The following is a 25,295-nucleotide window of genomic DNA, read 5'->3' on the forward strand; positions in this document are numbered from 1 at the left end:
ATGCCTTTCACTCGCGCACAAAACGTGGCGAGGCTTTTGGTCAGTGTTGTGAGCGTTGAGCACATACCAGATGTAGTCAGATGGACACATGCTGGAGTTACTTACCTCTTAGAGCTTGAGATTGAGGATACTGCAGTTTCAGAGGCTGGAGATGGCACACAAGACATGGATACTACGGAGGGGGGCGGCGCACCCGGGGACCAGGAGAAGGGGCCCGATGACACTATGCCGGAGTCGGACAAGGGGCCTGCTACATATTCTGATAAGGTAGACAGTTCTACCAAAGAGACGCCCCCGTCCACCACTCCGATGAACACGCTTCATTTTGGTTCTTTTGTATCGAGGTCCGCACCTAGCCGGTTATGGAGCACTAGGGTCGAGACAGATGACCCGATAGAGCTTGAGCTTCCACCAGTGCCGAGTTTAGTCGGCAAGGTGATGACCATGGAGCCTACTTCCGGGGCGATGGTGGGTTCTGTTGGGATGGCCGCGGTTTTGGGAGACCCTGGGCAGGAGGTCCACCACACCCACATACCACTGCCGGACCTTTCGCCGGCGGGAGGGGCGCCTGGAAAGGAGATCCACGGCGCGCTTCCCAATTCCACGTCTCCGGTCGAGTTGGGGGTGAGATGCGGGCAGGAGTCCCGTGTTGTAACCCCTCTGCAGCTTGGCACCGAGCAGGGCGGCCGAGGTACGACGACTACCACGGGTGATAAGGGGGACGAGATTTGTGAGCAGGCGGCTCCAAGGTCCTCTGTCCCCTTGTCACCCACACCGGCAGTTCCCTCCATCACGCCTCTTCCTCCTTCACCGACGTTACGAGAGGGGCGTAGGAGTCCTGACCGCACCCCGCGCGAGAGGACCACGGAGGAGCTCATCGCTTTTGGTGGGATTACGGATCCGGTGTCGGCTGGCAGGCGTGTCAGCAACCGGATCCAGGGACAGCCGGATGCGGATGACTTTCAGCTAGCGCGGGCCAAGAGGGCTGCCATGCTTCGTCATGCCGAGACTACTGCAGGTATGTCATTTGATATACGTTGTTCAATTTTACATTTTTCTGAGTATGAGTTAGTTGATAAGGCAAACGACTTAGGCTTTTCTTTGGGATCAAATGATACCGAGGTCATCAAATCCGTCAATGATCTTCTAGACATGGAAGCGGAGAGGGCTTCTGAGATCATTCGTAATCTTGCCTCTATCCAACCTATGAATGACAATGACATGAATAGTTTAGGAATTACTGATCTTGCAAATATCTGCAACAACCTTTTGCCTAGTGTCAATACTGAAGATGAGGAGGAAGTTGAGAACACAGATGCAGTAGCGCCTCTCTTGACAGAGGAGGCAGTTTCTGTTATTGATGATAATATCGTTCCACAGGGTGTTGGGGAGAAGCCCAAACGACCCTGGAAGCGGAAAATTTATCCTACTTCGGCGATACGCAGAAGTGCTAGAGTTAAGCTTAAGAAAAAATTTCATGATGACTTATGAAAGGACTCTTTTGAAATAGCAGAGGTCTAGTAGACTTGGCTAAACAGAGATTCTTAGCAGAGACAACATTAGAGCATCATCTAGATTTTATAGCACTTTTGGAAACTGGACGAGATAATTTCACATCCCAATTCCTTCAAACCCTCTCCAGTGATATCGATTTTGATTGGCACATCTTACCACCTAGAGGAAGATCCGGCGGGATTTTACTAGGAGTACGGTGCGAGACGCTCGAGGTACTTAATGTAGTGCAGGGAGACTTTTCAGTTAAATTCAGGGTGAGATCGAAATTGGACGGGTTCCGATGGTCGCTAGTTGCGGTTTATGGGGCAGCGCAACCTGAATTTAAACCTGATTTTCTTGCCGATTTAGTGCGGATTTGTGGAGACGAAAATCTGCCACTACTGGTCGGGGGGATTTTAATATAATCCGGAGAAGAGAAGAAAAGAATAATGACAATTTCGACGGACGGTGGTCTATGATGTTTAACATGATTATCGAGAGCCTCAATCAGGGAGAAATTGAGCTCACCGGTAGACAGTTCACATGGGCCAACTCGCTACCTGTTCCCACTTATGAAAAGCTGGACAGGGTACTTGCTAGTGTGGAATGGGAACAAAAATATCCGTTGGTGTCGGTTCATGCGATGCAAAGAGCGATCTCGGATCATACACCACTCTTCTTAGATTCGGGAGAGGCTACCTGAGGGAGTCCTAGATTAGGGGGTGTCCGGATGGCCGGACTATACCTTCAGCCGGACTCCTGGACTACGAAGATACAAGATTGAAGACTTCGTCCCGTGTCCGGAAGGGGCTTTCTTTCGCGTGGAAGGCAAGCTTGGCGATACGGATATGTAGATCTCCTACCATTGTAACCGACTTTGTGTAACCCTAACCCTCTCCGGTGTCTATATAAACCGGAGGGTTTTAGTCCGTAGGACAACATACAGAACAACAATCATACCATAGGCTAGCTTCTAGGGTTTAGCCTCTCCGATCTCGTGGTAGATCTACTCTTGTACTACCCATATCATCAATATTAATCAAGCAGGATGTAGGGTTTTACCTCCATCAAGAGGGCCCGAACCTGGGTAAAACTTCGTGTCCCTTGCCTCCTGTTACCATCCGGCCTAGACGCACAGTTCGGGACCCCCTACCCGAGATCCGCCGGTTTTGACACCGACATTGGTTCTTTCATTGAGAGTTCCTCTGTGTCGTCGCCGTTAGGCTTGATGGCTCCTACGATCATCAATAGCGATGCAGTCCAGGGTGAGACCTTCCTCCCCGGACAGATCTTCGTTTTCGGCGGCTTCACACTGCGGGCCAATTAACTTGGCCATCTGGAGCAGATCGAAAGCTATGCCCCTGGCCGTCAGGTCAGATTTGGAAGTTTAAACTACACGGCTGACATCCGCGGGGACTTGATCTTCGACGGATTCGAGCCACTGTCGAGCGCGCCGCACTGTCACGACGAGCATGATCTAGCTCTGCCGCCGAACAGTGCCCTGGAGGCCGCACCCGCATCGCTTCGACCCTTAATTCGGAGCCAACTGCGCCGATCGAGGATGGGTGGTTGGACGCCGCCTCGGGGGCTGCGATCCCAACGGCGATCGAGCCGAACACCAGCCCCGCACTCCGCGAGACTCGTGACTCCAAGGAGTCGGACTCCTCTCCGGACTCCGAACCCTCCGCGCCCCTGCCGATCGAATCCGATTGGGCGCCGATCATGGAGTTTACTGCCGCGGACATCTTTCAGCACTCGCCTTTCGGCGATATTCTGAAGACACTAAAGTCTCTCTCTTTATCAGGAGAGCCCTGGTCGGACTACGGTCAGCAAGGTTGGGATACGGACGATGAAGAAATTCAAAGCCCACCCACCACCCACTTTGTAGCCACTGTCGATGATTTAACCGACATGCTGGACTTCGACTCCGAAGACATCGACGGTATGGACACCGATGCAGGAGACGATGAAGAACCAGCGCCTATTGGGCCCTGGAAAGCCACCTCGTCATATGACATATACATGGTGGACATCCCAAAAGAAGGAGATGGCGATGGAACAGCGGAGGATGACCCCTCCAAGAAACAGCCTAAGCGCCGGCATCAGCGGCGCCGCTCAAAATCCCGCCAAAGCAAATACGGTGATTCCAGCACGGGAGATAATAATACTCCGGAGAGTGCCGAAGAAAACCCCCTCCAGCAAGATTCAGCATAGGAGGATGGAGAAGCCAGCCCTCATGAGAGAGCGGCAGACAGAGAGGTCGAGGACGATAATTATATGCCTCCCTCCGAAGACGAGGCAAGCCTCGACGATGACGAATTCGTCGTACCAGAGGATCCCGTCGAGCAAGAGCGTTTTCAACGCAGGCTTATGGCCACGGCAAGAAGCCTCAAGAAAAAACAGCAACAGGTTAGAGCTGATCAAGATTTGCTAGTCGACAGATGGACTGAACTCCTTGTGACCGAAGAGCATAAACTCGAACGCCCCTCCAAGAGCTACCCAAAGAGCAGGTTGCTATCCCGATTAGAGGAGGAAGCACTTAAACCTACATCACCAGCACTTGAGGTGGCCGCGATAGAGAGGCCTCTCGGCCCTCCACTCAAGCCGCACCCCGTACCAAGGCACGGGAAAATGCGCCAGACCTGCGAGATATGTTGGAGGACAAGGCAAGGCAAACAAGATCGATCTACGGATCGCGTGGGCACCCCACGACTCGAGACGATAACCGTCACGCCGGACACAAATCCGGTAGGGCCGAACACAGTAGACAAAGCTCATCAGAGCTACGTCGTGATATAGCCCAGTACAGAGGCGCCGCACACCCACTATGCTTCACAGACGAAGTAATGGATCATCAAATCCCTGAGGGTTTCAAACCCGTAAACATCTAATCATACGATGGCACAACAGATCCTGCGGTATGGATCGAGGATTATCTCCTTCATATCCACATGGCCCGCGGCGATGATCTCCACGCCATCAAATACCTCCCACTCAAGCTTAAAGGACCAGCTCAGCATTGGCTTAACAGCTTGCCAGCAGGATCAATCAGTTGTTGGGAGGACCTGGAAGCTGCATTCCTCGATAATTTCCAGGGCACTTATGTGCGACCACCAGACGCCGATGACCTAAGCCACGTAATTCAGCAGCCAGAGGAATCGGCCAGGCAATTCTGGACACGGTTCCTAACAAAGAAAAATCAAATAGTCGACTGTCCAGATGCAGAGGCCCTAGTAGCCTTCAAGCACAATATCCGTGACGAGTGGCTTGCCCGGCACCTTGGACAGGAAAAGCCGAAATCTATGGCAGCACTCACGATACTCATGACCCGCTTTTGCACGGGAGAAGACAGCTGGCTTGCTCGTAGCAACAATATGACCAAGAACCCTGGTAATTCGGATACCAGGGACAGTAGTGGCAGGTCGCGTCGAACAAGCAGAAGCGACGCATTAACGGCGACAATGCTGAGGATACGGCAGTTAATGCCGGATTCAGAGGCTATAAATCCGGTCAGCGGAAAAAGCCATTCAAAAGAAATCCTAGGGGGCCGTCCAGTTTGGACCGAATACTCGACCGCTTGTGCCAGATACATGGCACCCCTGAAAAGCCGGCCAATCACACCAACAGGGATTGTTGGGTGTTCAAGCAGGCAGGCAAGTTAAATGCCGAAAATAAAGACAAGGGGCTGCATAGCGATTACGACGAAGAGCCCCGGCCGCCGAACAACAGTGGACAGAAGGGTTTTCCCCCACAAGTGCGGACGATGAACATGATATACGCAACCCACATCCCCAAGAGGGAGCGGAAGCGCGCGTTAAGGGACGTATACGCGGTAGAGCCAGTCGCCCCAAAGTTCAACCCATGGTCCTCCTGCCCGATAACCTTTGATCGAAGGGACCATCTCACTAGCACCCATCATGGCGGATTCGCCGCATTGGTTCCAGACCCAATTATTGACGGATTTCATCTCACTAGAGTCCTTATGGACGGCGGCAGCAGCCTGAACCTGCTTTACCAGGATACAGTGCGAAAAATGGGCATAGATCCCTCGAGGATTAAGCCCACCAAAACGACCTTTAAAGGCGTAATACCAGGTGTAGAGGCCAACTGTACAGGCTCAGTCACACTTGAAGTGGTCTTCGGATCTCCGGATAATTTCCGAAGCGAGGAGTTAATCTTCGACATAGTCCCATTCCGAAGTGGCTATCACGCACTGCTCGGGCAAACCGCATTCGCCAAGTTCAATGCGGTACCGCACTACGCATACCTTAAGCTCAAGATGCCAGGCCCTCGAGGAGTAATTACGGTCAATGGAAACACCGAACGCTCCCTCGAACGGAGGAGCACACGGTGGCCCTTGCAGCAGAAGTACAAGGCAGCCTCTCCAGGCAGTTCTCCAGTCCGGCCATTAAACGTCAGGACACCGTCAAGCACGCCCGGAGTAACCTACAACAAGATTGCCTGGCATGTTCTGAGCAAGCGTAGTAATGCGGCCCCAACCCCAGCCCTCGCAAAAATGCGGCACCAGTGCTTCACGTACATAACTACGCTTTAGAAATACCATGGGTACAGGGGGAGGGGCACCATCACGGCACGCCCGAAACACGGCTTAAACCGCACCAGGGGCTGCCGATTTTTTAATTTTCTCTTACTTTCAGGACTCCATTCTTTGGAAGGCCTATTCGACAGTTCACTTGCCGCAAAAACGATGCAAGAACCAGGGAAGCAGACAAGCCATGCCGCATTACGGAACTCCCAGGTGGTCTCTATCACGAGCAGTATACCTGTTTCGCATACCATTCCATAGCCTGCCCCTGGAACGGACATGATAAATAGTCCAACCTTTTTCTTATCGCATTATTTGTAACGTTCTGCTTTGATCGCAGCCCTTTTTAATAAACAATGCATAGCTTTTATCTATTTTTGCATTACTCTTTTTTTTTACAAATATATGTTCCTTAATGACATGTTGCCCCCGTACACTTTGGTACGGCCAAAATACGCCAGGGGCTTTAGTACCCCTCAATATGGTGTGAGAAGTCCGAACACTTTAACAAGTGCGGCACCCCGAACTTATAGCATTATATGCATCGGCTCCGAATCATGTCTTGGGTCAATAGTTGGGTTTGCCCGGCTCCTATGTTTTGGTGTCTTACGTTCCGCTATGTCGGCTAAGGTAGTACTAGGAGAACTACTGCGATTGTGCCCCAATTGAGCTGGGTCGAGCACCTCAGTAGAGAAAGCTAAAACTGACTGTCATTGTCGGTGTCAAAACCGGCGGATCTCGGGTAGGGGGTCCCAAACTGTGCGTCTAGGCCGGATGGTAACAGGAGGCAGGGAACACGATGTTTTACCCAGGTTCGGGCCCTCTTGATGGAGGTAAAACCCTACGTCCTGCTTGATTAATATTGATGATATGGGTAGTACAAGAGTAGATCTACCACGAGATCAAGGAGGCTAAACCCTAGAAGCTAGCCTATGGTATGATTGTTGTATATATTGTATGTCTATCGACTAGCCTGGCCTCGGTTTATATAATGTACCGGAGGCCTAGGATAACAAGAGTCCTAGCTGAATACGCCGGTGGGGAGAAGTCCTTGTCTTGATCGCCAAGTCTTGTGGAATCTTCCTTGTATGCGGCAGCCGTCTGAACTGGCCCACGAGTATACGGCCACGGGGGTCCTTGGCCCAATCTAATAGATCGGGAGACGACGTGGTGAACACCCCCTAGTCCAGGACACCGTCAGTAGCCCCCTGAACCGGTCTTCAAGTTAGGGACGCTCCTCGATTCTTCCGAACCGTTCTTCATCTTCGGTTGCCGGTCTTGAAAACTGGTTCAACAAATCTTCTTTATCTTCGATCTTGAGGATCGCCGAAATGCATTCGACGAGTTTACACGTCGGGTATTCGAGGAGCCCCTTTAAGTTTCCGGCCTTTATCAATGCCTTGTTTATTTTTATGCCACACCTCGGGTTTGAAGTTGTTCCCGGGAGGCAGGGTCCTCTTGCGTCCGAGCTCCAACACCGGACTGCATTCGAGGTATCTTTTGCAGCCGAGCACCAACGCCGGACCGCTTCCCAGTTCTAGCGCCAGAATGTATCCGAGCTCCAACGCCGGACTATGTATCCGAACTCCAACGCCGAAATATATCCGAGCTCCAACGCCGGATTGTGTCCAGGCTCCAATGCTGGACTATATCCGAGGTGTCATATCACCTTGGTTCAAAAAAGTTGAAGGAGTTTAGCCGAGCTTAATGTCGGAAATGCCCTCTATGGAGCCAGCCACTAGCGCCCGAGCTTTATGCCGGACTGCTTCCGAGGTGGTGCACCACCCCGACTATGGGCCGATTTTTTGTTAGTATTTTTTATTGGTGCAATTTATTCTCTACCGAGATATATAGCCAGTAGCCCTCAAGGTGTGTATCGGTCTAAAACCCGAGATGCACATGAAGGATGACATAAGACCGCTGATCCCAGTAGCCGCTGAGACTCAGGTTGATTTGCAAAATCGGCCTGAGGATCAAGTCCTAGCTCGGCAGAATACTTCGGGACACAAAAGCGGCGTGCTTAGTCCTCAAGACTCAGGTTGGGTGCGGCCGACCAACCTGAGAATCAAAATCTCCTCGGAAACTATATTGCACATAAAATTTTCTGCATTGGACAAGAAATGTAGTAGCCCCCGAGACACTGGTCGGGTGGCAACACCAGATCAGGGGATCGATGTGCCCCTTTAATATTTGTAAATAATAAGCCCGAAGCCCAGTAGCCCCCGAGCCTTAATGCGGGCACGGGTGGCCGAATTAAGGATCAATATCCATAGTAAAATCACAAATTATGTGTAATGACTCTATGTATCCAAGTACTTTACGTCATTAATGCTCAGATCCGCATTGTACAAAACTTTGTTGACCGACCGTCGGCTTCCACCTCCTCGGCCAGTAGCCGAGGAGTGTTTGTCCTACTTTATAAAACCTTTATGAGGGCAAAGATTTACAACAAACAAGGCAATCTGGCCATACAATTTTATAAACAAAGGTACGCAGAGAGTTATATTACTGTTTAACAGAAGAAATGTCTTCCAAAGAAAATAGTCCCGCTATCGGTTCCTTTCTTTGGGTTGTCATGATAAGCATGATCATGAAACCTCAGCTCGAATGTAAGAGCAAAATATCGAGGATTTAGTTTGGGAGGCCAGTTAATAGCCCCCGGTAGTGTTCGGCGACAGTCGAGGTCAAGCCGTAAACACTTCGGCCAATGTTATGACTGGCCCGTCATAGTCATCGAATCACTGACCAGTTTACGCTTATTGTGACAGTCAGTTTTCGGCTTTCTCCACTAAGGTGCTTAACCATGTGAGCTGGAAGCACAATCGCAGTGGTTCTCCCTTTGCACGCCTAGCCGAACAAAACGGAACGTAGGAAGCAAGTGCAGGAGCCGGGCAACCCAACTATTGACCGAAGACACAATTCAAAACCGATGCATATATAGCAATATCTGAGAATGTTTTTGCCGAATCCCTAAAGGTGTCCGGCGTTGCACTGCGAGACTAATGCTAGAAAAGCACAAATAGTTTAAAAGTGCCAAAAAGCTTGGAAAACCAAGAAACGTCAGTAAAAACATGACGTCCGAACAATATCAAGTGTTCGGTGCCAAACCGAAAGTTGGTCTGAGAAAAAAGAAGTGCTTCTGTCGTGCTTTAACATGATACATCCTATCTCAATACTTCGAGCGGGTTAGCCTACGGCTTCAACTTCCTATCCCGAGGGCAGAGTACTTCTCATCAGGCCAGTTTAGCAAACTAAACTCTAGCGGCTTTGAGAGAGAAATTAGGCTCCCCGGCTAGTGACCCCGCACTCGTGTCGAAAAAGGAGTGATAAATAATAATAATAAAACTTTGCAACGACTAAGAAGAAGAACACTTATTATAAAACGGCTCAAATAAACTTAAGAGCCCCCAAGTGACTTGGGTAGAAGAATGATTGCATGTACCGAAGTACTTATATCATATCTATGTTCAACCGAACTTTAAACGCGTCTTAACCGACCGTCAGCTTCTCCCTCTTCGATCAAGGACCGGAAAGTGTTATGTACTCCATCGGTCGAGAATATCGACGGTGTTTCCAATAACCAGGCAATCAGGCCATAAGGCTGTAACAGACAAAGCGCGCTCAGGGAACTTAGGCTATATTATTGTGAAGTGTAAGAAGCATCTTCGAAGAAAATAGTACCCCCACCGATACCTTTCTTCGGTGCTCATTGTTATTATGAGACTTGTGCAATAGATTTTTTGTACTCATGAGTTTCGTTGTGTGTCGACCATCATTGAAAACTATAAGAGCGCTAGCTTTCGGCTTCACCCAGTCTGAGGTCCGGCTCGGTTGACCTGATCGTGACAATCGCAGAGGTGCTCCCTTTACTCCCTAGACGAACAATCGGGAACGTAGGGGTAAACACAGGAGCGAGGCAACCCAGCTTGCAAATCGCTTAAGTCAATATGGTGCATATTGTGGCATAATACACGAACAAGGAACGAAGCCGTACAAGTATAATCATATGCAAGAGGAAAAGCTTCATAAATGAAGCCCCCAAGTGAATTGGGTCCTTGAATTTGTGTGTCACAAACAAAGTTTGGACAAGGAAATTTTTTACAAGCAACTTTTTTCCAAAAAGGTATAATGCTTGGTCGAACCGAACACAAGTTAGAAATTAAAGCTTTGAGCATGAAAGCGACTTAGCTGGTTAATGTGTTCGGTATTGATGACGCGGTCCGAGCTTGATGCGGGGCAAGGTTCCATCCCCCAAGCTGGTCCTGAGGTGGCGGAGCGGAGAGCTCGACACGCTGAAGTGGTGACATAGCACGGTCAATGCAGACCAGCAGAGTGACGCCGAAGTCCCCGGATCATTTTCTTGTACACAAAAAATAGTGCAAACCGGAGATAATAGTAATAATGATAATTAAAAAATGTGTTGCATAATAAATAATTTATGCAAAGTGAGGAATAGAAGAAATATGGCCTGGCGCCGAAGTCAATGTCGATGCAGGGCGTCGGCGTGATGTAGTAAAGGCGTGGCAAAGCCTGAATTCACAGGTCAGTCCGAGCTTCGGATGCGGCGTTCGCCGGACTATGTACGGAAACTGATCGAACCACCACGCGACCGTCATTAATGCGGTCACCATTTGATAGACCTGTGTACATATCATGGACAAACCAGAGTAATAATTCCTTGGGAAATATGAACCCAAACAAGCAAAAAATACTGGGATTAATAGCACCTGGTTTATTTGTTGTAGCAATCCGAAGGAAGGTGATTCCCAAAATTGGGACTCGCTCCGCACACCCATTGCCTGATGGGCGATAAAACGACGGCATGGCAATGCTGGTAAAGGTTGACTCGCCGAGGCAAAGCCCTCGGTCCAGCTATCGTGACGGAGCTGGTCGGCTAGTGACGCCGGAGTGTCCAGAGTAGGTTGATGAAGAGATGGCGAGGCCCCCGGTCCAGCCGAGATGTCGAAGCCTCGACGTCAGCCGATGAGTCGAAGCAGGTCGGCGTGACGGACACCAGCTTGAAGAAGCAATAGTGCGGCCCTGTCGATGCAGGTCGTGACGTGGTTGATGCCGGCTTGATGAAGCGACCGTGCGGCGATGCCGGTATGCCCGCTCCGTGTAATCCGTGGGGGCGGCGATGTTGATGATGATTTATCCTTCGCGATGCCGGACTCTTGTTCGGCTTGCCGAGATGATGATCCGAAGAAGTTGAGCTCGGCTAAAGTGACGACGTGTCTAGCGCAGGTCGGCAGCCGTGGAATAATATTGTCAGACTGATTTGACACCAGCATGATGTTGAAGATCATGTTCAAAAGATCTTAAAGTTAGTGGGATGTGTTCGGGAACGAAACACAATACCCCATACAAAACTTCCTTCAAAAGGGATGTCCGAAATCCTGTTCATAAAAAAGACGAACTAGGGTCGGATTCGTTTTCGCGCAGAAAACAGATCCGAAAAGTGATGCACTAATCGGAAGGTTCCCGAAGTTTGGACGGTCGGATCGAGCTGAAATTTGGAGAGGTGGTAGATATAGGAATTCCGCAGCCAATCAACGGTTGGATCTTTCAAAGGACGTCCGAGCTAGAAGCTGGACACCACGCCCTAAACTCATCCAGATTCCCGTCCAGATTTGACAGGGCTCCGGTATATCATAGATTGCCAGAGATTTCTCCATCGGAACTCGACGAAATTTTCCAGGGTTGTTGTAGACTCGATTCCGCACAATTCCACCGAAGCGATCGTTAAAGCGATGCTCGAGCAGGCGGTGGCGGCGGATACGCGTTCGCTGTTTGGAAAAACAGCACGGTCGCTTGAGGGCAATGTTGACGTTGAGCCCCCGAGCTCCATAGATGATTCCTCCGTGATCTTGATAGAGATCGGAGTTGATGTTTGATGAAGGCCCTCGTCCAGACATGGTGATCCAAACACGGGGCGCAATTCTTGGTCGAACCAAGGTGACCAGTCGAGCTGATGACGAAGATGCCGAAGTCGCAGTTGATATGCAGGCGAGCCATCGATCCTTTTGTCGATCACACAGTGGAACTCTCAATGAAAGCACCAATGTCGGTGTCAAAACCGGCGGATCTCGGGTAGGGGGTCCCGAACTGTGCGTCTAGGCCGGATGGTAACAGGAGGCAGGGAACACGATGTTTTACCCAGGTTCGGGCCCTCTTGATGGAGGTAAAACCCTACATCCTGCTTGATTAATATTGATGATATGGGTAGTACAAGAGTAGATCTACCACGAGATCAAGGAGGCTAAGCCCTAGAAGCTAGCCTATGGTATGATTGTTGTATATATTGTATGTCTATCGACTAGCCTGGCCTCGGTTTATATAATGTACCGGAGGCCTAGGATAACAAGAGTCCTAACTGAATACGCCGGTGGGGAGAAGTCCTTGTCTTGATCGCCAAGTCTTGTGGAATCTTCCTTGTATGCGGCAGCCGTCCGAACTGGCCCACGAGTATACGGCCATGGGGGTCCTTGGCCCAATCTAATAGATCGGGAGACGACGTGGTGAGTACCCCCTAGTCCAGGACACCGTCAGTCATGATGAAGCGAGAGGTTTTTCGAGTCCCTAAAGACTTATGCCGCTTAGAGCGAGGAGTCGGCTCTGTCCGGACAAGGCGTGGATAGCGCCCCGAACTCGGTCTTCCGAATACCAGGGGCTTCGCCAAAATTTAAAATTATAGAATTATATGGCTAAGTGAGAGTGTTCACGCATTATAGTCTGATTGCCTTGTTCATTGTGCTGAGCGCCTCCCTCGAAGGACACAAACATGGGAAAAGAGCGCTCAGGTTTATCCCCGAATACCCCAGCACTAGCGGCACGGGGGCAGAAGCCGACAACTCGCCATCTCTCAGAATTGATAAACAGCCGCACAGAAGGTAATATTTTAAATTCCAACAGCATTGCTTAGCGCATATGAACAAATTTTCAGTGCACAGGACAAAACAAGCGAGTTTTACTCAAAAATTACATCCTTGGAACATTCATCCGCCATAAGGCGGGCACCCTTCAGAACATCCTTATAATAATTCTCGGGCTTGCGATGCTCTTTTCCCGGCGGTGGCCCGTCCTTCACAAGCTTCTCAGCATCCAGCTTGCCCCAGTGCACCTTAGCACGGGCAAGGGCCCTACGGGCACCTTCAATGCAGACGGAGCGCTTGATGACTTTGAGCCTTGGGCAGGCCCCCACCAGCCGCCGCACCAGCCCGAAATAGCTCCCAGGCAGAGCCTCTCCAGGCCACAGCCGAACTATGAGGCCCTTCATGGCCTGTTCGGCCGCCTTGTGGAGCTCGACCAGTTGCTTCAGCTGGTCGCTCAGGGGCACGGGGTGTCCGGCCTCAGCATACTGAGACCAGAACACCTTCTCTGTCGAGCTGCCCTCCTCGGCTCGATAGAATGCGGCGGCATCGGACACGCTACGGGGAAGATCTGCGAATGCTCCTGAAGAGCCCCGGATTCGGGTAAGTAACAAGTAACTCACGTTTATGTGTTTGCTTTGCATAAAGAATGCCTTACCCGCCGCTATCTTTTTCACCGCATCCAACTCCTGGAGGGTCTTCTGGGATTCGGCCATGGCAGACTTGGCATTTTCAATAGCCACCGCGAGCTCGGACGCTCGCGTCTTTGAGTCAAGCTCCAAACTCTCATGTTTTTTCATGAGTGCCTGGAGCTCTTGCCGCACCTTGCCAACCTGGGCCTCATACTTCTCCCGCTCGGTGCGCTCCATGGCCGCCCTCTTCCCGGCCTCGAACAGCGCTTGCTTAAGGGTCGCCACCTCAGACGTGGCCCCTACAATAGCCACGATAATCCTGTCATTTTTTGCAATTGCACCTTTTTTTATATATTTAAACAAGGTATTTCTTACCTTCCTTGTCCTCAAGCTGCTTCTTGGCACGCCCGAGCTCTTGCTCGGACTGCTCGAGGTTCTGCTTTAGTGTATCCACTTCCGCAGTCAGTGCGGCGGACGCCAGCAGAGAAGCCTACATACGCATATTTACTCCTTTTTGTTAGACTCTTGTGAATTTTATTTGATCCTCTATTCGGCTTTTCTTCCCGAACGCCAAACAGAGCATCAGGGGCTACTGTCTATGCGGTAATATTATTTACACATTCTTTACTTACCTCAAAGCCTGTTAAAAGGCTAGCACAAGCTTCAGTCAGTCCGCTCTTGGCGGAGTGGACCTTCTGGACCACCGCACTCATAATGGTGCGGTGCTCCTCGTCGATGGAGGCGCCTTTGAGCACCTCCAACAGATTGTCCGGCGCCTCCGGTTGGACGGGGGTCACCGGCACGGTGGGCTTGCTCCTCTTGGAAGGAGGTCGCCCGCCGTACTCTGGAACCTTTGAAGGTTCCGGAGCGGTGTCCGGCCTAGAGCCGGACTTGGAGCCCTGGGGGGTTTTATCCCCTTTACTCCTGGAGTCCGGGAGGTCGCCTTGCGGCGCCTCCAGGACCACCTCCTCCTGGCTTGGAACCTGTTGGGACAACACTTCGGCGTCGTCCGTTGGGTGGGGGGAGGTAACCGTCGGAAGCGAATTCACATCCGACGAGTCCAGTGAACCGCTCGACAACGCGTCGAGCCGGTCTTTGGGTAAGCTGCATAATCATATTCGACATAAGGGAAAGCTGTGCAATAAAGGAATACTATGAATTACTCTGGTATCCGGATACTTACGATTTCGCCAGGGGCTTGGCCCTGAGCGGCCACTCCTCTCCGCCGTCGTCGGCGTTGGTGGAGTAGTCCGGAGGAAGGATTTTCCCCTTCTTGGACCCTTCGGCCTCCCCAGTGAGGGCGGCCTTCCTTTTCTTCTCTCCCCCCGCTGGAGGAGGAGAGGTCTCTTCTTCCTCCTCCTCGTCTTCACGGGAGGAATGCGCGTTGGAGCCGTCGGATGATGAACCCGACACCTCATGGCGCCAGGCACTTTTTCGAGTCCCTGTGGCCTTCTCCGTGGCCTTCTTCTCCGGCACCACATAGGGTGCCGGAACCAGCAGCTTCGCCAAGCGGGCATCGGCTGGGTCTTCGGGCAAAGGAGCCGGACAGTCGATCTGTCCGGACTTCGCCTGCCAATCCTGTCAAAGGTAAGGGAGCTTAGATCCCGCATAGAGTTAAACTATGAAAAACTAATACCCTGTAAAAGGTACAAACAACTTACCGCGCTAGCATGACGCTGCGCGCTGAATCCGCGATCCTCGGTAGCGGATGCGGGAGCCTCGGCGCCCTTGAAAAGCACCTTCCAGGCATCTTCGTACGTCGTGTCGAAGAGCCTGCTCAGAGTTCGGTGCTGCGCCGGGTTGAACTCCCACAGGTTGAAGGCCCGTTGTTGACACGGGAGGATCCGGCGGATGAGCATAACCTGGACTACGTTGACAAGCTTGAGCTGCTTGTTCACCAGGGTTTGGATGCATGTTTGCAGTCCAGTCACCTCTCCTTTGCTGCCCCACGACAGGCCTGTCTCTTTCCAGGACGTGAGCCGCCTGGGGATCCGGACCGGAACTCGGGGGCTGTGACCCACTCAGGGTCGCACGGCTCGGTGATGTAAAACCACCCCGATTGCCACCCCTTCAGGGTCTCCACAAAGGAGCCCTCGAGCCATAAGATGTTGGTCATCTTGCCCACCATGGCGCCGCCGCACTCCGACTGGTTGCCGCGCACCACCTTCGGCTTGACATTGAAAGTCTTGAGCCATAGGCCGAAATGGGGGCGGATGCGGAGGAAAGCCTTGCACATGACGATAAACGCCGAGATGTTGAGGATGAAGTTTGGGGCCAGATCATGGAAATCCAGGCCATAGTAGAACATGAGTCCCCGGACGAATGGGTGGATAGGAAAGCCCAGTCCGCGGAGGAAGTGGGGAAGGAACACTACCCTCTCATGGGGCCTTGGGGTGGGGAGGAGCTGCCCCTCTTCGGGAAGCCGGCACGCGATGTCGTTAGACAAGTATCCGGCCTTCCTCAGTTTTTTGATGTGTCCCTCCGTGACGGAGGAGACCATCCACTTACCTCCCGCTCCGGACATGGCTGGAGAAGGTTGAGGTGGGGAGTGCGGACTTGGGCGCTGGAGCTCGAGTGCGCGAAAATGTATAGGCAAAGGAGGAAGAAGGCGTAGGTGAAAAGGTGGATCCTTATCCCCTTATATGGGTGGACGCAACTACGTGTCCCCACCAGCTTGGTAAAACTCGCTTATCTCCAAGCGTCGTAATCAATGGCATAGTTGGGTTACCCACGCCCGTATTGATGAGAATCCCAGAATAAGGGGACACGATCTCTGCTTCGCCGAGACGTGCCAAGGAAACCGCCTCGCATGACACGCTGAGGTGGGACAATAAAACGATTCGAATAAAGGCTTGGCCGTGGTGCGATGTCACACTACGGAATACGTCAGCAGGTTAGATTTGTGTAAATATTATTCTCTCTATGGCAATATGTGGAAACTTATTTTGCAGAGTCGGACACTATCTTTGTGTTCAAAATCTTCTATGAAGTACTTGGAGGAGGAACCCGCCTTGCACTACTAGGGAAAAGCCTACCAGCAGCGAGGGTTTTGGGCCTCTCAGTAGCGCGGGCACCGGCGCTACTAATAAGGCCCTACAGCTAACGTATAGCAGTAGCGCCGGTTGTCCCACGCTACTGCTATACATGAATAGCTGTAGCGCTCTTTGGGAAAGAGCGCTACTGATATTATCTGCAGCGCTGTTTGCTGGGACGCGCTACTGACAATGCGGCGCTACTGCTAAATTTCCCCCCTCGCTACTACTAGTTTATTTATTAGTTTTTTTCCTGCATATTTGTTTTGTATTTGTTTTGTATTTGAATAGGCTTTATACAATAATCTTTAGCATATCATACACATACAAATGTAATCATAGCATATACATACAATTAGTCTCATCAAATCATGTCATCATCATAATCATCATCCAACACAAAGTGGTCTCTCGTCATCATCTCGAAAATAGCGATACAAGTCTCGAATGATATGCATATACATCGTCATCCATCTAAACAATGATATACGCGAGAAGAGCTATCACTTTGAGAACATGAGTTCGTATCCCTCTTTCGCATTAGCGTGAACCTCTAAACTAACTACTGCCTGTCGCTCGGAAACCGGAAGGGCCTGACACTCCGGCCACTTGTCATATATATACTCCTGGCATAACACTTCTTCGCCATCTATGATCTATGCACCTACATCATCACATGAGTCGATGATATGCAACATATGTAGTTGAGCAACAGAAAGAGACAGACTTGGCAAAAATAAAAACAACATATCATAAGCATAAATAACAAAGTTCATCGTACCCCAAAATGCCCTAACTAGAGTGATTTTCGCTAGTCGAGGAGGAGGACGGTTTAATTACATCACAAATAAAGTTTCACCATGCATAACTCAAAGTTTTGTCATACATAAAGTATGGACTAAACGGACACATTGTCATATATCGACAATCACTCCAACATGTCGTTCCATCCATCCAAGTCAGGGAGATAGTCCCCGAGCCTAGTGAAAGGCTTCGGGTCGAGACGCTGAGAGGCTATCCATGTTCGGACGTCTTCCCGCGACATTTGTCCTTCTCCGTAGAACATCCCTGTTTTTCCGACGACCTCCTTCATGATGATTTGGGCAAGTTCGCGCTGGATGTTATAGAACTCAGCTCGAAGTCGATGATCCTCGATATCTCCTATGTCCTTTGCCCATTGCAGAATATGGGCATCGCCGGATCTAGGTGACATGCGAAGGTTCTGGTGATCTCGTCTGTACTCCAGCATGCGGTGTACGACATAGAATCCATCATTAAGAGAATCTTTCGGTTGCTGGATGCAGCAGAAGTCGGTCTTATGGCCGAAGGCGACCCTGCCGCCCCTTCTCTTCTTGTCCCTGACCTCTCCACCCCTTGCTTGGTAGTAAAACATAGCACTGTCGAGAGCATCCTTGATGTGGGTGTAATCCTTTTTGTGAATGTTCTTCGACGAGTCCAAGTAAAGAGCGTGGGAGAATTGGGGGTAGAGGATGATGAGGACGGCGCGCCCGCCGCTGCGCAAAATAAGTCCTCAAATTAATTAGCCTCCATCGTGCAAATGAATGATTGAAATTGAAGGAAGGATAGCAGCGCGGATGACTTACACGGGATGATAAGGCACGAGAATCGCCTCCTTGTCCTTATTGGCGAGCATGAAATTGACGATGTAATCCCTCGTGTATTCACGGTGATTTGCGCAGACTCCCAAGAAGCCCTCGTGCATGTAGTACGGGTCAGCGACACAAATATGAGATATCTGCTCAACCCCGATGATGTAGTTCATGTGCAAGGCATAAAGGCGGACAAACGTAAAATCCAGCTTCTTCACGTGAAACATATCGAATATGTAATCGAATCGGAGGAAGAACTTATCCGCGGGGAAGCTGTCGACGTACGACATTTGCCGTGGAACGTTAACCACGTAGAGTGGGTATCCTGGATCTTTCGAGGCAATGAGGTCTTTCTCTACCCGCAGCACATCGTCATGAAGTCTCTTTAGATCGCCGAATCTGGCACGTAGCGCTGTTGCAGGTAGGATTGGTTGACCGGGGATATGCCACTTATCCGCACCGGGGATATCTATACGGTCCTGAAGCCGAGGCTGCTGAGGCGGCTGGGTCATAGAAACAGCTTTTTTGCCTTTCCTCGCTCTCTTCCTAAACTTCTTTACTACCGGAAGGTCGTCCATAATATGTTGAGACGGCAATTCAAGCACCGACTCATGACGCTCAAACCCTGAGGAGGCGCCAGTATAGACATACTGTTCAGTAGCGCCATCATCGTCCTCATCCTCATCCATGGCGACGTCATCAGCGACTAATGGAGCCTCCTCCTTACCCCGTCCGCTATCACCCAACCCGACACCCGACAATAATTGGGTAGGTGGGGTGTTGATGTTCATACCTTGCTGAGGCTGCGTGCTCGTGGGTGTGCTCCCGGCCGCGTCCAGACAAAGCAGACTCTTTGGCCACAACAGGACCCACCCAGCATTGCAACAATCACCAAGCCGCCGCGGTGTCTCGTCGTCATCCCCAGTAGTACTGGAGGAGGCAAATTCTCGTGGCCTGGTTTGACACTGGCCACGGAAACCTTGAAGACGTTCGGGGGGATCAGTCGGCTGTGGAACAATGGTTCCTTTGGCTCCATTATCGTCGCCTTCCCCACGTCCACCTTCTGGTCGCCGATGGTGTACAATATGGTGCACGGGGTTTCGTCGGCCTACAAAGAAAAGTCTGCGACGTGAGACATCCGAAAGGCAACGAAAACGGGAGATTATACATTTATATTGAAGGGGGTCGGTGTGACAGATACCGTGAGGGCGTCGAGCTCAGCCAAAGACGAAGCACCGCCTAGCACGTCCGGTGCGGGAGCAGGTGCAGCTGCAGGTGCTGGTGCAACGCTAGTCGAGCTGCTCCCCGCCAAGAAGTCAGCAAGGGGAAAGTCCGCTGCATCTTTTTTTGGATTTTGCCTGGTCCAATTGAAAACGGCCGGAACCAAGGTAGTAGAAATATCTAAAGCCACCTGTTTTGCGGCAGCTACCGCTGTTGCGACTGTCTCAGTTGATTTCTTCTCAACCGCAATCTCAACCCTCTTGTCGATGTTTTCTTAATTTAACCTCCATCTTTCCTTTCTCTCCTCCATGGTCTCACGGTAGTACTTCTTCCACGTGGCGCCGTCTCCGACACCGTGCACGCGTCCATACGACGGTCGAGTATCCACCGGTTGTTGTTTCAATATGTTGAACGACCGGTTGAATGGAGTGTCCCACTTGGGCCTCGCCAATGCCTCAGACGGCGAGTCGCTTTCGGCCGCAATCCTGTGCTGCTCTCTCTGCAAAAGGCACAACGATCGTTTACAAATATGACTAACGTATGCAGTCGAATTGATCAGAAACTAAAATTACCAACAGTCTCATGAACTCCGTAATGACCGGTGTTGTCTCGTAAACCTTTTTCACTGGGTCCCAATGGTGCCGGGCCCTGAGGACGTCACGCTCCTGCGGGACGGTGAACTCCGCCAAGGGGTCTGGGATGCCCAGACTCGCGGCTTCCGCGTCCTCCTTGGCCCATTTGGACCTCTTTCCGCCGTAACCACGGCTTCCGAGGTGGTGGCTCCCCATGTTCCTCTCTTGAAGCCCCTTCATGTACTTAGACTTTTTTTGGCATCTTCGGCCTCGCAAGCCTCCTTGAATATTTGAAATTGTTCTTCCGTGATTGTCGGATTATCCTTTACAATCTCGGAGTAGGGTTCCTTCTTGTCGATGATCCTTGCTTTCACTCGATTTTTCTAGACGGCCAACGCGTCGCTAAACTTGGTCATGGCATGTTTGTTTATCTTCTTCATTGCCGGGTCCTCATCTGGATCTTTATAATCCTTCTCATTCCGGCCCGGGAACAAGAATATCTGGTGAAACTTCTTTAGGAGGGAGCTCCTCATATTTTCTATCTTCTGTAGTTTCTCATCGTTGATGGTGGCGATTGTCCGTACGATGCAGCCTATTTGATTGCCGTAGCATCGACGCGCTTCCTCGGGCGCCGTTGGCTCAAAATTGCCGTCGTCCACCTCCGTGACCACCACTCTAGTAGTCCTGAGTTTGTTAGGAACCCGTTTCCTCTTTTCTTTCGGTTCTACACCGGCTCCGCTCCCCGAGGCAGCGCCGGTCTCAGTCTCAGCGCCGGTCTCGATGCCTGTCTGAGTCTGAGCGCCGATCTCAGTCTCAGCACCGGTCTGCGTGTCGGTCTCAGTCCCCGATGCCACCGGTGGGCCCAGCAATAACATTGGTTGATCATCGGTAAGGCTAAAAAATTCGTCTGCCGCCCGGTAGGCGTCGTCGCAATCACCAGAACCCTGTCCTTCATCATTGCTAGCCATGTTTCCTATGATTAAACCTAGTCAATTAATTCTAGACCTAATAAAATGAATAATGACATAAAAAGGCCTATTGTTTTGCAGGAACGTTGACTCCTTCCTGGTGCGGCAAATCACACGGGCACTTGATATGTCCTAGTTTGTAGCACAAGTCATGCCGAAATTCACGGAAAATTTCGGCATGACCTTTGCTAAAAAGTGGACAAATCGAGAACCTGAAATTTGCCGGAACGGAAATGAATCAACATTCCCGCAAAATATATATAGGCCACTCAGCTTCATTGAAACAACAAAGCCACTTGGGCACAAACAACATGACCACTTCAATGAAAAGATATAATCAACAATAAAAGTCTAGGAAGGGATCATCTTTAAAATAAAACTTGCCTAAATAACCTAGATAATTAACCTAATCAAACTAGTTAACCTGACTAGTTTTCTGTCAAAGCCCTAACTAAATTTTTGCACTAGCCTAGCTAATTAGCCTAATTAAACTAGTTAACCTAACTACTTCTCTGTCAAAGCCCTAACTAAATTTTTGCCCTAACCTAGATAATTAACATAATTAAACTAGCTAACCTATGCATGGGAGAGAGAGAGGAGGGGTGGGGGCTTACCGAGGATGGCTCTGGTGGTGGCGAGGGAGGCAGGGGCATCTCCGGTGATGGCAAGGGAGGCAGTTCTGGCGAGGGAGGATCCGGTGGCGTCGACGGCGACTCCGGTGGCGTTGATGAGGCCGCGCGGCTCCGTGGCGTTGGGGGCGGCTCCGATGGCGTCGACGGCGCACGGCTCTGGTGGCTCCGGGGGCGTCGATGTCGGCAGGAGACGGCGGCGAAGTGGGGCGACGACGAATCGGGGAGACGGCGGCGGGGCGGGTCGAGAGATTTGGGGGGCAAGTGGTGGCCGGGGGGGAACAGTTTTTTGGTTAAGTCAAAACTAGCGGTAGCGCGTTTCGCAGAACGCGCTATAGCTAAGGTAGGTATAGCGCTTTTTCCAAAACGCGCTACTGCTATACATATGTAAGTTTCTCTCTTTTTTATTTCCTTTTCTGTTTCTATAGCGGGGGTCCTTGAAACGCAATGCAGCTGCGTTAGCTACAGCGCCTCTTACTAACACACGCTACAGCTAAGCCTTTCTCTGTTTTTTCGCTTTTTCATTTATTTTGCTTTACATTTTATTTTATTTTCTTTCTCCTTTTTCTGTTTCTTTCATTTTCATTTACTTTTCTATTTGTTTTTCATTTTATTTTATTTCCATTAGCAATAGCGCTGTTACAGGGAAACGCGCTGCTACTCATGCCCTAGCGGTAGCGCGCTTCCTGCAAGGCCGCTACTGCTATGTGTAGCCCATCGTTCCAGCAATGGGAATATTAGTAGTAGCGCTTTTACGGGCACATGTGCTACTGCTAGAATCATATCTGCAACGCGGTTTATTTTGAACCGCTACTGCTATCTAGCACTAGCGCCCTTTTTTAACCCGCGCTGTTCTAAATTTCTGTGTATAAGGTTTTCCCTAGTAGTGTTGCAATGCCGGAGACAATCTGCGCGCCGGACTAATCGTCATTGAAGCCTGGTTCAGGGGCTACTGAGGGAGTCCTGGATTAGGGGGTGTCCGGATGGCCGGACTATACCTTCAGCCGGACTCCTAGACTATGAAGATACAAGATTGAAGACTTCGTTCCGTGTCCGGAAGGGACTTTCCTTGGCGTGGAAGGCAAGCTTGGCGATATGGATATGTAGATCTCCTACCATTGTAACCGACTTTGTGTAACCCTAACCCTCTCCGGTGTCTATATAAACTGGAGGGTTTTAGTCCGTAGGACAACATACAGAACAACAATCATACCATAGGCTAGCTTCTAGGGTTTAGCCTCTCCGATCTCGTGGTAGATCTACTCTTGTACTACCCATATCATCAATATTAATCAAGCAGGACGTAGGGTTTTACCTCCATCAAGAGGGCCCGAACCTGGGTAAAACTTCGTGTCCCTTGCCTCCTATTACCATCCGGCCTATACGCACAGTTCGGGACCCCCTACCCGAGATCCGCCGGTTTTGACACCGACACTACCCATGTTGCAAAAAAATACCTTCTCCTTCGAGCAAAGCTGGTTTGAGCGAGAAGGATTTATGGAGATGATTGCACGCGAATGGGCTAAGCCGGTTATGGGAAGGACACATGTTGATAGATGGCAAAATAAGATTAGACACTTACGACAATTTCTGAGAGGATGGGCCAGGAATGAGAGCGGGATTTATAAGCAAAAAAAGAACGTCTAACGCAACTCATTGAGGCACTCGATGTAAAGGCTGAAACCACTCTTCTCTCAGTCCATGAACATCGAACCAAGTCCGAAGCTGAGCAAGGCCTACGTGCTCTCCTGAGAGAGGAGGAGCTCAAGTGGGCGTTGCGTGCGAAAACGCTTAAGGTTGTCCAAGGGGACGACAACACACAATTCTTCCATATGGTTGCAAATGGTAAACATAGGAAGAAGAAAATCATACAGCTGGAACAGGACGAGGGAACAATAGTGGGGCATGAGAATTTAAAATAGTATATCTCCAACTATTATAAAAGTCTGTTCGGACCTCCCAATACTTCCACGGTGTCTCTTGATGAGTCTGTGATTGATGATATACCTCAATTACAGGCAGCGGAGAATGATGTTCTCTCTGCACCGTTTACTGAAAAAGAAGTCCATTTAGCCATAATTCAAATGAAGCCGAATAAAGCACCGGGACTAGATGGGTTTCCAGCTGAATTCTATAAGAAATGTTGGCACATCATTAAAGATGATCTTATGCCTATGTTTCATGATTTTTTCGAAGGCCATTTGGAGTTGTTTCATCTAAATTTTGGTACAATAACGTTATTACCGAAGAAGAGGGAGGTGGTCCAGATAAAACAATTTCGACCCATTTGCCTGCTGAATGTGAGTTTCAAAATCTTCACAAAGGTTGGAACCAATAGATTGAGACAAATTGCTCACTCAGTAATTCAACCTAGTCAGACAGCTTTCATGCCGGGACGACACATACTCGAAGGAGTAGTTGTCTTACATGAAACTCTTCATGAGATTCACTCAAAGAAACTAGATGGGGTTATCTTAAAAGTGGATTTTGAGAAGGCTTATGATAAGGTAAAATGGCCTTTTCTTCAGCAGGCAATGCGCATGAAAGGTTTTAGTGAAACCTGGAGGCACCAAGTGGATACTCAAGTCCAGAAGGGTAGTGTCGGAATTAAGGTGAACGATGACATTGGTCACTATTTCCAGACGCATAAGGGGCTGAGATAAGGGGATTCCATGTCACCCCTTCTGTTCAATATTGTGGCAGATATGTTGGCCGTCATTATTGGCAGGGCCAAGCAACATGGGCATGTATAGGGTCTAGTTCCTCATCTGGTTGATGGAGGGGTGTCCATTCTACAATATGCTGATGACACTATCCTTTTCATGGAACATGACATGGCTAAGGCACGTAATATGAAACTTATCTTATGTCTATTCGAATAATTGTCTGGCTTAAAGATCAATTTCCATAAGAGCGAGGTGTTCTGTTTTGGGAAGGCAAAAGACGAGGAACACACTTACAGACAATTGTTTGGATGCGAGTTAGGTGCCTTACCATTCAGTTACTTGGGTATTCCAATTCATCACCGTAAATTATCTAATAAAGAATGGAAAGTAATTGAAGAACGAATCGAAAAAAAACTCAGCTGCTGGAAGGGCAAGTTGATGTCATATGGGGGCCAATTAGTTCTGATCAACTCAGTACTAACGAGCATGCCAATGTTTTTACTTTCATTCTTCGAAATTCCGAAAGGGGTCCGAAAGCGACTTGATTTCTTTAGATCTCGATTCTTTTGGCAGTCTGATGAGGCCAAGAGGAAATACCGTCTCGCGCGTTGGGATATCCTTTGTCGACCTAAAGACCAAGGGGGTCTCGGTATTAAGAACTTGGAAATTAAGAATAAATGTCTTATGAGCAAATGGTTGTACAGGTTAGGGACAGAGCCGGGGGGCATGTGGTCTCAAATCCTGCGCAATAAGTACTTGCACTCGAAAACGCTAGCATAGACTACCATCAGACCAACTGATTCACCGTTCTGGAAGGGACTTATGCGAACGAAGGATTTGTTCTTTCGTAGGGTCAAATTATTGGTTGGCAACGGGATGTCAACGAGATTTTGGGAGGATACATGGTTAGGAGAGACACCCTTGGCCTTACAATATCCTACCCTTTACAATATTGTGCAACGTAAGGAAGATTACGTAGGTATCGTCCTTCAAACTATTCCCTTGAATATCCAGTTCAGACGTACGTTAGTAGGTGCGAGATGGACAGCCTGGTGA

General features: G+C 50.0%; 1 pseudogene; it reads left to right on the forward strand.

Moving 5' to 3' along the window:
- On the forward strand, nucleotides 1–25,295 carry LOC147986727 (uncharacterized; annotated as a pseudogene).

This window comes from Triticum urartu, chromosome 2A, assembly GCF_056163025.1.
Source record: "Triticum urartu cultivar PI428250 chromosome 2A, HENAU_Tu73, whole genome shotgun sequence".
Lineage (NCBI taxonomy): Eukaryota > Viridiplantae > Streptophyta > Magnoliopsida > Poales > Poaceae > Triticum > Triticum urartu.